This window comes from Drosophila subpulchrella, unplaced genomic scaffold (assembly GCF_014743375.2).
Source record: "Drosophila subpulchrella strain 33 F10 #4 breed RU33 unplaced genomic scaffold, RU_Dsub_v1.1 Primary Assembly Seq354, whole genome shotgun sequence".
Classification (NCBI taxonomy): domain Eukaryota; kingdom Metazoa; phylum Arthropoda; class Insecta; order Diptera; family Drosophilidae; genus Drosophila; species Drosophila subpulchrella.
The window spans coordinates 9,188,162-9,200,622 of NW_023665577.1; the positions used below are offsets into that span (position 1 = coordinate 9,188,162).

Sequence of the window (12,461 nt, forward strand, 5' to 3'; positions counted from 1 at the left end):
CATTTTTCTGTCTAAGCTTTAAATGGTTATTAAATGTTTATTAGTGAGTACAAAAAATGAATGCCTTAAATTCAAGAACAACAAATTTATATGTTAGTTTAATAAATTCTATTGTGAATATTTTTTAAAAATTAAATACTCGACATCTTCCTTTATAAACTTTTACTGCGAATTGGCAACAAATTGTTATGAACGGGATCAATAAATGATTGTACCAAATCAAATAAATCAAATCAATCTTGACATAAGTATCTTAATTGAATTTTAAGCAACAAAATATTCAACATAATCATCCAACTATGTGATATCTTAATGCTCCTAATTCATTGTTTTCCCTTTTCGTTCTGTCAACGTCGCAACTCATCTCAAAGCACTTAAAGTATGTCCAAATGTCTAAAACATTTGACTTTGGGCTTTAATTTCAGAACTGACAGGAGATTAAATATGCCTATACAACAATTAGGGGGCAAGGCAAAACTTTTATAAACCTTTCCGCAAACTTAATTAGCCTTCATAGGAACAAAGAGAGGAAACCAAATTGAAAATCGAGATTCCACAAAGTTAAAGTAATTTAAATTCAAGAAATGGTTTGCGCCGAAGATTGGGAAACCTTTCGCAATCTATCTTCATATTCAATGAATTAAATTATCGGCATCAAAGTGAACCAGAGCAAGATGGCTTATACGAAAAAGCCTTTGGAGCTTCAAGTTGCTCCACAGACAAAAATAATTTTTGGATGTGAATTCAATAGGAATATGCCTATTATAAAGGTTTTAATGCACACTTTTAGTAAATTTACCATTTATATAAAAGTTTTAACGTGATTGAAGTCTTATTAGAATCTTAATACTATGGCTTTTACTTGGGTTTGTATATGTATTTAATATTTGAAGGAATAACCAAAATTGTATCAGTGCCCTAACTACATTTCTAAACATTTTTAAAGTATATTTTCGAAATCAGTTTCCTTGAAATAACTTCTCCCCTAAAGAACAAAAAATATATTTCCAGTTTTTACTCACAATAATTTTACCTTAATTATATTATTGAAATTGATGCTGAGACCTCTTTGAATCTAAGATTTCTTTTTGTGTGCGAAGTGTGGCAACAGCGCATCGTCAAGAATGCCAAAGTAAAAATGGGCGCAAAAACTAGTTACACAAACACAAACGCACAGCTACAGCTGCAGACAAGATGCCAGCCCACCCAACCGCCACCCACTGACCTGGCACGTTTCCCCCACCCCCACCACCAAACCCCCCCCCCTTGCCCCCGCAGCAGACAGTGCCACCCCCCGTTCCACCCAAAAGTTGAGCTTGGGGCGTTGTTGCCGCATTATTTTTATCAAAAATGTTATCAAAATGTGCGTTGCCAGCTGCGGCTTCAGGGGAAACGGAGAGGTGGGGATTGGGCAGGGGAAAAGGGACTTTCCGAGCGGTAGGGGGGTTGAGAAAAGTGTGCTGAGCTTTTCCACTGTGTGAATGAGGTCGAATGGTGGGTGGGGAGTGGGTGGTTTTTTGCTGGCTTAGATGGCACAAGAAAAAGTTGAAAATGAAAATAATGACAGCGTTGACTGAGAGAAAGGTGGGGAAATAGGGGAAGGGAGCGGGGGCTTGGGCGGGAAAGGGGCGATGGAAAAGTAGGGGGTGCTAAAAGTGGGGGCGTTTTAAGGGGGTGGTAAAGTAGGTGGTGTGTTGGATTTCCAGCTTTTGTTCGTTGCTTTTTGTTTTGTTTTGTCTACGAGAAAAAGTTGCAGTTAGTGTTAGTGTGTGTATGTTGGCTGTGGAATTTTGCGCATGTACAGCGAACACAAAATACATAAGTTATGTGCCTGGGTATATATACACAACGCAACGTAAATGGTTATCGATTTTCCCTGTTGCCATGTAAGAGGATGGCGGCCCTAGGGAGCCGAGGGAGGATTTGGGAATGTAGATGAGGTACGGCGTACATGTGTGTGCCTTGTTTATGTTTATGGCATTTTAGCATAACGGCAGCGGCTAAGTAAGTCCATCTATCTATCTATCTATCTATCTATCTATCTAGGAACGGTTACCACAGCATCTCAAAGATACACAGTTCCGTTTAAATAAATAGTTATTGTAGGTTGAGATTGATTATATTCAAGTTTATAGAACTTTTTGGAAGAATTTCATTAAAAACGGTTAAAATATAATTATTTTTGTTGTAAGTTTACAAGATTTTATTATTTTAAAGTAAATAACAAATAAATAATAAATTAAATAAATATATATTGTAGATTGAGATTGATTATATTCAAATTTAAATAACTCTATGGAAGAATTTCATTAAAAACGGTTAAAATATAATTATTTTTGTTGTAAGTTTACAAGATTTTATTATTTTAAAGTAAATAACAAATAAATAATAAATTAAATAAATATATATTGTAGATTGAGATTGATTATATTCAAATTTAAATAACTCTATGGAAGAATTTCATTAAAAACGGTTAAAATATAATTATTTTTGTTGTAAGTTCTTCTTCTTCTTGTAGAAGGTTTTATTATTTTAAAGTAAAATAACAAACAATTGTGTATAAATCCTAAAACAAACAATTATTAAGTTATAATTTGAATGATATGATATATTAATGGTATTCGAATCCGAATCATTTTCAATTTATTGTAACTGCATATGTGTCATCATGTTCTATAAAATATATTGTTTTTGAAATCTTTAATTTCTTATCAGGGTTAAGCTAATTCCAAAAAAAATTTAAAAATCCATTTATAAGCAGTTTATTATGGAAATAAAAATACATATTAAGATTAATATTGTGTTTATATTCTGCTATTGTCTTGACCACAACTGTGCGTGTGTTAGTTTTTACTGTTGCACGCCCCGATGGCTACAAAAACCAAGTTAAAGGCAGAGAAGCCAGTATCCGTGTATCTGCCAGAAACTTTTACCTATCTTGACTTCTCATCGGGCCACATAGCCGTGAATGACAGAAATAATGGTATTTTATGCCGCAGCTAGAAAAGGGCAAAGTTTTTCTAAGGATTCCTTATCTATCTACTTTTATTTCATATCAGCCAAACCACTAATTAAGGTTGTTTTCTAGACGTATTTTTATGCTGACATCTTGCGTATTAATCCCCTTGCCAATTGAATCTGCGAAACCCAGCAAAAATGTAATTTGTCAAGTTTTGATGACATGATTAACCGAAAGGAAGAGTTTCTCATTAGGCCAACTTAAAGCAATTGCTTTAATTTACTTTAAGGATGCGTAAGACATTTACATTAAATGGATTCTTATTAAAAATATCCTAATATACTTTTCCACAGCTTTTTACTTTTACCTCAAAACGAAAATATATGTTAAAAGTGTATCGAAAAAGTGGAAACGTTTAAGTTTAACAGAGTGGAAATAAATGACAATAAAAATGACAAACGACAAAGTGGTTTTCCACAAATAATTTACGGATAAATTTGAAAAATCCTAGCTAAAAACATTTTCAAAAAGTTCAAGTTTAAAGAGTTTTACTGCTAACTTATTATCAACTTAGCATAACAAATACGATCTTTTTTTAAATAAATGGTAAAAATGTAGCGTCCCAGTAACAAACAATTTTAGAAATTTCATGTTTCCAGAGTTAAACTGTTAATTTGGTATCAACTAAGCAGAACAACTAATTTTTCTTAAAAAATAAATGTTAAAAATGGAGCGCCCAAATTTCAATTTAAGGATTATTAACGTCAAGTTGTCAATTAGAAAAATGATTGTATATTAAATATAGTACTGCTAACGTTATGCATAGTTGTTTTTAGTTTCTAGTCCTTTAAAATTATTACTCATAACTTTATTAAAATGGGGCCAAGTATCGTCGACAGGATATACTGCCCCTTGTTTCTTTTCAGTCACACTATAATCGTCATTATTCAAACAAACCCAAGCCAAAAAAGAGAACAGCAACAGCCTGTTCTGAAAAGAAGTCAAATGCCAAAATCCTTGATAAATCAGTCAATCACGCCATTTGATCAAAGATTATGGCTCGAAAATGGAAACCCAAGACGGACCTGATTTCTCACCCTGTTAATGTTGCAAGGAAAAGCTAAGAAAAACGTATATATTTGCAGTATGGGTTGGGTTCCTTGCTGTACGTGCGTGTTTCCATCAGGAAAAATGGCAGAACAGAAGGAAATAACAAATATAGAAGGCTGAATTTCAGTGTTCGGCCAAAAAAAAAATGTGTTTGTTCATGTGGATTTAAATATACCCTACGAATTACATTTCAATGTTATCATTAGTAGTAACTTAGGAAATAGATGCTGATGATAGTATCTTCCAATAAACAAACCTTGTTGTGTCAAATTATAGTTACAAATTATGAAAACATTTATTTAAAATTTAAAAGACATTTCTTAAAACAAAGGATGTTTTACTAGCTTTAGCATTTTGTAGATAACCAGAAGTTTTGTTTTAATTTCTAATTCAAACGTATACCCAAACTGAAAAACCCTTAGGATAGGATATAAATAAACCTTTTTTGGCAGACAACAGCAAAAGCCATTTTATTAGTTTCCCTAGCTCTGCCGCCTTGCCTCCTGTTTTAACCCAGGAAGGGTCTACCGGACCGGGACCCCTTAAATTTTATTTTATTTTTTTCGCTTTTTACCAGACTTTATTCACTCTGACAGGCGACGCCAGTTTGTCTTGGCTTCGCTTTCAAACACATGTTTTGCTGTTTTGGCTTTTCCTTGGCAGCTGCTGCCACAGTGGAAAATCAGGCAGGCAGCATGAAAATCTAGAGCAAAACAACAAAAACAGAAAACAAAAAGCTGTTTGCATCCTGCAAAAGCAAAAGGTGTGGCCGAGGGAGCCAGAAAAAGTAAAAATAAGAAACAAGAATTAAGCAAACATTTATCGATTTATGTGCCACAGAGAACTTAAAGCTTAAACTGGAACAGCACGAAAAACGCGCGCGTCATGCGTGCTGGCAAAACAGCGACCAAAAATTGCCAACGACCCAAAAAGGGGGTACTACATGTATGATTGTTTGTATATTTTGATTCGATTTTAAGTGAAGCCCATTAAACGACGAATCAGCACGAAAAATTGGAAAAAGGGAATTAAGAGGCCGAGGACCGACCTCAATTTATGGCATTGATTGGAGCTGATTCGATGAATGAATACACCACATATACGAATAAACATACTTAAGACCACGTAACACCGAAGAAATTACATTACCATTGTTACGAAGAACATTCGAAGAACCCTCTAAAAACCCTCTGCCCACATCATCTCTCGAAAAATCTGAAAAAAATACACCCACATACACTCAAAACCCACTTCAAAAGAGAGTGAAAATGCATTAGGCACACACAGAAACTGAAAACAGGCAACAGCGCACCATGAGGTCTTGGAGTGGAACCAATCTTCATTATTGGTTGGATTCAAAAAGTAAGAATAAAAAGTTTTCTCTTTTAAAACTGGTTTTATTTACGAACTATTATTAAATCTAGCACAATTTAAGAAAAATCACCATACCAGAATGTCATTTCGAAAAATAATAATAATATAACTCAATAGATCTTGCTTGAAATATTTTTTAAAATTTTAGCGCCAACAATTATACAAATGAAATGGAACTGAACAATTTCGGGTATTTATTTTTCTAGTCATTATTGGTTGGATTCCAAAGGAATAAAAAGTTTTCTTTTGTAAAACTGGTTGTATTTAGGAATTACTTTGAATCTAGCCCAATTTAAGAAAAATCACCATACCAATGTCGTTTAAAAAAAAATACTTTTTCCTTTAAAGATCAGTTTAAAAATAAAACCCAAAAGATCTTGCTTTAAATATATTTTTTTTAATTTTAGCGCCAACAGTCAAAGAAATGATATGGAACTGAACAATTTCGGGTATTTATTTTTCTAGTCTGGCCAGGAAATGTTGCCATTCCAAATACCACACTGAACCTAAACTATTTTCCATTCTGTGCTATTTGTGAGACCAAAAACCAATTCTCTGTATCTAATGTCCCATACAAAGTTGCATATCCAGCGTATCTCAACAATAAAAATAAAATATAAAGCTGCACAAAACAACAGAAAAAGAGAGGCAAAGGAAAACCAATAAAGGCAACAAACATTGCCGGCCAACAAATCCACGTAAACTTCATTTACTGTCTGGCTGTGGACCCCGATTCCCTCAACCCCCCTTCCAACACTCTGGCTCCCCTTTCCCCCGCCCATGCCTACACTTATTGAAAGGCCTGCACGCAGTGTGTTTTTTATTTTGTTTTTTTTCCTCTTTTTTCTAGCTTCAACACAAAATTACTTTTTGTGGCTTGACTGGTGGGGTCTCTCTATCTCGCTTGGCTGTCTTTATCCCGCTCTCATTCTCTCTATACCTGCTCTGCTCCCTCTCACTATCTAGGTACAACGGTGGTCAAAACAATAGTGATCACTTGAATATATTTAATAAACAATTTCTACTAAGTAGAAATTAAACAATTCAAAAGTTTGCTTAATAGGTTTAAAAACAATGTTTTAGCTTCTACAAGAAAATAAATTGTATTAATCTTTTTTGCAAGGTTTGAAGATTTGCTGATAACAAATAAGTAATATGTGATTATCAGAATATCTGATAATATCATTTTTATTTTTTATTTATTTATCAAAAGTCTTCAAATACTATTATATTGCCCTCAGATGTAGCTTTTCGCTTATCTTGCATGCTCTTTCTGTTTGTTATTGTGTGTGATAGCTTTTATTTAGTTTTTTGTTTTTCTTCTTTCTTTTTTTAATAAATGCTTGAGTTCATTCAACTGTCAAAAAACACTATACACACACGTGGAAAGAGCCAAAGATAGACAAATAAAAAGAAAGGGAATAAACATTCAAGATTCAAGCTCACGTCGTGCATACAAAAAAGATGTGAAAAAACTTTTGGGCCAACTTTTTTACCTGAAAGACTTCAATCACTTATGTACGTATTTTTCGTTCCCCATTTTCTATTTAAGTATCTTTTTCTGATTTTCCGGCAGCTGCGTTCGAACTTTTGGTTCTAAATTTAAGTTTAAGTTCTAAACAGTCAACAACATTTTACAGCAGGCCATTTACCACACTCCCTCCCACCGAATCTCCACATTTTTATAAACGAATTCCCTTTGCACTCGCATTCTGTAAAAGTTTTTCCTTGTTCTTTTCGAATTTATTTATCTATTTTTGTTTCAGTAGCCGTGTGTGTGTGTGTTTGTTGTATTTATGGCATTGTTTCGCTTTCGAGTTTCCGCCATGAAAGTGCAGACCTCCAAAATGCAACTATTTCTGTCCCACATAGATACACAGCCAATTTGCACGAGTGTGAGTAGATGCCATGACACAGGCAGTCGAATTGTTCATGGGGTATTTTCAAATATATATGTTTATAATGAAGCAAGGTAAAAAGTAAGTTTTAAATTCCCTTTGGGGAGAATTGTGGATGCAAGGGAAAACTTGAGACACAAGTCACAAATATTTATCGTATTGTTATAAACTAAAATTCTAAAAAAGTTATCTTTTTTCTCTCTGTGTGTTTCAAAACAGCGCCAAAAAGGAACGTTGTAATCTGTGAAAGAAGAAGATTCAACCAGGAAGAGAAGCGGAAGATAAGAGAAGAGCGGGAAGACAAGAAAAGCACCCAAACAACGGTATCTCTTTTCTACATAAACACATACATATGTATGTACATATGCAGGCATCAAAAGCTAGCAGAAAGAAAAAGAAGAAGCAGCAGTAGGCGGAATGAAGAGCGTGCAATGGCAACAACAAAATAAAGCAACAGCAAACTCAAGGAGATAAAGTGGGAAGCAAAAACTGTCAGTTTTTCTCATTTTATTTGTTTCTGTTTTACTTGCGACTGTTTGTGTGTGTGTGTACCCAATGCAGCGGCCACAAAAAACTATCTAAGTACAGTAAATGTTAGATAGAGTGAACCAATTAAGTACATTGTGTTTTTTTATTTACCTAGTTTTTAAATTTGATTATTTTTACATATAATTTAACAATAAAATATATAATTAGCTTTTTTATTAGATTGATGGGATTGATATCCATGATTTATTTGAAATTTGTTCTTTCGTGTTACTTTCAGTGTATGCAAAAAGATTCAAGACGCACTACACAAGAATAACGAAACTCTTGCAACAACTTCTAATTGACAGAAAACTTGCGGTCAGGACAAACGGCTAAATGGCCAAAGACGCAGTGGCCAAAAAGCACGCATATTTCCAGACCCCGCCACCCCCTCAATCACCTTAAGCCAGACAAACTAGTTGGCCATAATTGGTTTTTGGTTTTCGGGTCTTTTGCCTGCAGTTAACAAGAAAATAGCCTCTCTAACTTGATCAGGGGCATTTTGTGTTCCTTTAATTGGATTTTATAGACTGAAACTGACAACTGCATAGCTTTTAATAGCCAAAGTCAAACACAACAGCAGATAAATCACTTCAGCATGGACCAATCTTATTGGGTTCCCGAGAGAAAATTCAAATGGTAAAAAACAAAAGCATTTCTAATCATATAATATAAGAGCCAGCGCACGCTAATCAAAACACCACATACATTTTTAAATATTACTTATATAATAATAATAACAAATAATGAGCACTCTCTTTAGATTTTTACCTTTCAGCTCTATAAGCCGCATTTGATTTACAGTTCACAACAAAAAACGTTCCTATACCAAAAATGATAGTAATGACAATTGTAATTTTCAACCCAGCCTCAAGAAACACTCAATATTAGTCCCCATAAAATTGGAAACCCTTTTATGACACTGTTGTCGAAGCGAACGCCCACTGTCTTCCCACTGACAATTATAATTAACTGCCCCAGATTTCAAAGTATCCGGCACATGGGTACTACGATAAATAAATACGGTTTGCTTTTCCCAAGGTCTGTTATTACACTTCCGCTCTTATCAGAGAGCGAGTACAAAATAATAAACCAGTGAACACACTTTCTTGCCTTTTGTGCAAGCTAAGATTGCTATTTTCCTACGGTTTTCGAAGAAACGCTATAAGATTTCTGCCCTGTCTTTTCCTTGTTGTAATACTTTAGTTCTTTTTTTCGTTTTTCGGTTTATAAGATTACTCACATTTCGCGCACTCAGCGCTCTGCTTCTTCTTCTCTCCTTCTCTTTCCTCGTGCTTTGTCAATTTCAATTGATAAGCCGTTAGCCGTTAGCCGACGCCTCTCTCTCTCACCGCTCTCTTCAAAGTTCTTGGTTTTTATTTTATTCCATTCGTTGTTGTTGCTGTGGATTTTGGTTGTTTAAGAAAATGCAGAGGGGGAAGACGAAGACGTTTGAAACCGCAGTTCACTGATTAAGCATTATAATTAACCTTTCTCGTATTTTGCATTTACTAAATATTATTTTCGTTGTCAAGCGCTGCAAGAAATGTGGAAATACATGTGATTAATTTTAACACTTTTTGATGATTTGCTTTTGCTTCCTCTTATTCTTTATTTTTCACATACATTTGTATGCACACTAACACACGCGCGAAAAAACTCGCGGCGGCTGCTGCTGCTGCTTCTTCTTCCGCTTCTTCTTTAGGCAGCAGCCTCTTTTTTCTTCGTCGCTTTCGCTCTGCTCTTCGCTTCGTATATTTCATACAATTTTCTTTGTTGCAATTTAGGCATTTGTTTTAGCACACATGCACACTAAACACAGGCACGAACACAGAAGCATTCGCAGCGAATTATATTTTGCTGCTCTTTCCCTTTCACGCCGCACTGATTTGCCGCCTCGCTCTGGCACACACACACAGACCAACTACTCACGTAATTCAGCAGACTTTTCGTATTCTCCTTTGCGGTTAAATCGCACTATTGCCACAATCGCTTTGCCGCAAGAACAAACACTTATGTTGTATAAGTAATTAAGAATATTTCTCCGATTTGCTGCGACCCCAAAATGTTTCAGTACACACAGACACACCACACACACACGCGCGCGACGAAGAGGACGGCGCAACGACACGTCCGTTCCAGCGAAATTTTCGACGAATGATTCTCGAATGAAAACAAAGCAGAAGAGGCAAGACTACGTAAGAAAAACGTAAGTGCGGCAAAACGTAAGTGTCAGTAAACAAGCGAGACAGCCTCAGCGTAAGTGTCAGATACAAGATGGGCGAAAGAGAGAGACAAAACACAAAAGAAAGATGACAATAAGGGAAACGGAAAAATCCCTAACGGGTGGCACGAAATCGCCTAACGCCTGGCTGATATCGAATATTCGATTGATCGTTGGCGAAATGGAAATTAAAATTAAAATTTACCTATTCATGGTGTAAACAAATTTAAATACAGTATATGAAACACATGTTAGATTACAAATATATACAAATATTTTTTTGTCTATATTGAAAAATGTTTGAACATAATTATCGTTTTCAAAAAGGAATATTTATATAGTGAAATATTTTACTTACAAAGTATAGGTAAAGTGTTGGTTAATATTTAATTACTATGGGGAAAGAATAGAATAATCCAAGTAAGATGTCTGTTAATGCTGATTTCTTAATTATTCAGTAAACTATCGATAGGTCGAAATAGAAGTTACAACTGGTTCTTATTGAGGGAACTATCTCCGTTGTCCACCAATATTAAAACTCAACATTTATTTTTTGGGTGAAAATTACATTTATATAATATATAAGAAAAAGTAATTTAAAGGACTATCGGGGGAATTAAAATTGTAAAGATTTCTATTGAATTCGATTTTAACGTACAATAAAGAATTAACCTTTATTTGCTAGTGTGATCACATATTTTTTATAAAAATAAAAAAATATTAGGTGATACAGATGTATCTTGAAATCGAAACGATACTTATAATAAATAAACAAAAATTAGATAACTTTAAAATGGACGCGGTTTCAAAGCATTTAGCTTTTGTAGGTGTAAAATTTAAGCATTCCTGATAAGTTGGTATTTGCTTGGCACTAAGACTTTTCCCAAAATGGCGTTAGCGGCATTTTTTAAATGTTCGAAATTGAGGTTCTACAGTGGTCGGCACACACATACAAGTTTGCCTTGCATTAGTGTGAGTGTAAAAACACGAAGTTGGCGCGCAGCGCTCTGAAGCCTGACGTTTCTCTGTTTTGCACTGAGAATCTTTGTAGTCGAGTACCTCGACTATCAGATACCCGTTACTCAGCTAAAGGGACCAAAGGGAAATGGAGATATGCAAGCAGCAAAGCGAGATTTAAATGCGCCACCTACCGGCGGAAGACAGATTTAAGCATTGTGGGCGTTAGGGTAGGCGTGGCAAATTTTTTTTTGGATCAATCGATAGGCATTGACGAGACCAATACATTTCAGTTAAAATTTTTAGTCAAGCATAAAAATTGTGGGCGCCACAGGCTTGGGCGGTTTGTGGGCGTTAGAGTGGGCGTGGCATATTCGCGTAACAAACATGCGCTGCGCTCAAGCCTACGGAATCTAAATCTGAAATCCCAATACTCTATCTTTGATAGTTTCCGAGATATCCGCGTTCATATTTACGATTTTTTGAAGTTTGTGGGCGGTTTGTGGGCGCTAAAGTGGGCGTGGCAAACTTTTTTTTAGGTCAATCGATAGGTATTGATGAGAACAATTCATTTCAGTTTAAATTTTTACTCTAGCATCAAAACTGTAGAAGCCACAGTTTTGGGCGGCTTGTGGGTGTTAGAGTGGGCGTGGCACTCTACTGAAACAAACTTGCGCTGCGTAAGAAGCTCAGGAATCTGCTCGCCAAATCTCAATATCCTAGCTCTCATAGTTTCCAAGATCTCAGCGTTCATCCGGACAGACGGACAGACGGACAGACGGACATGCCTAGATCGACTCGGCTAGTAATCCTGATCAAGAATATAAATACTTTATGGGGTCGGAAACGCTTCCTTCTGCCTGTTACATACTTTCCGACGAATCTAGTATACCCTTTTACTCTACGAGTAACGGGTATAAAAATTGCCACGCCCACTTTAACGCCCACAAACCGCCCACATTCTTCAAAAAATCGTAAATATGAACGCGGGTATCTCGGAAAATATCAAAAATAGAGAAATGGGATTCCAGATTTAAATTCCGTAGGCTTGAGCGCAGCGCATGTTTGTTACGCGAATATGCCACGCCCACTCTAACGCTCACAAGCCGCCCAAGCCTGTGGCGCCCACAAATTTCATGCTAGATAAAAATTTTAGCTGAAATGTATTTGTCTCGTCAATACCTATCGATTAATCAAAAAAAAAAACTTTGCCACGCCCACGCTAACGCCCACATCGCTTTAATCTGTCTACCGCCGGTAGGTGGCGCATTTCAATCTCGCTTTGCTGCTTGCATATCTCCATTTTCCTTTGGTCCCTTTAGCTGAGTAACGGGTATCTGATAGTCGAGGTACTCGACTATAGCGTTCTTCCTTGTTTTTATTTTACATGCAGGCCTGTTTACCCAAAACT

General features: G+C 35.6%; 1 protein-coding gene across 4 annotated transcripts in view; it reads right to left on the minus strand.

Moving 5' to 3' along the window:
- LOC119561001 (histone-lysine N-methyltransferase, H3 lysine-79 specific) overlaps positions 1 to 10,038 on the minus strand; it is a 43,277-nt gene extending 33,239 nt beyond the window's left edge. For 3 of the 4 annotated variants that reach the window (XR_005221052.1, XM_037874816.1, XM_037874818.1), the window contains exons 1-2: positions 9,802 to 10,038; positions 9,113 to 9,406 (exon numbers count right to left, since the gene is read on the minus strand). The gene's annotated coding sequence lies outside the window, so the exon portion shown is untranslated. Of the gene's footprint in view, positions 1 to 9,112; positions 9,407 to 9,495 lie in introns of all 4 variants that reach the window. The other variant, XM_037874817.1, reaches the window with a different exon arrangement.
- Between the last annotated feature and the right edge of the window lie 2,423 nt (positions 10,039 to 12,461).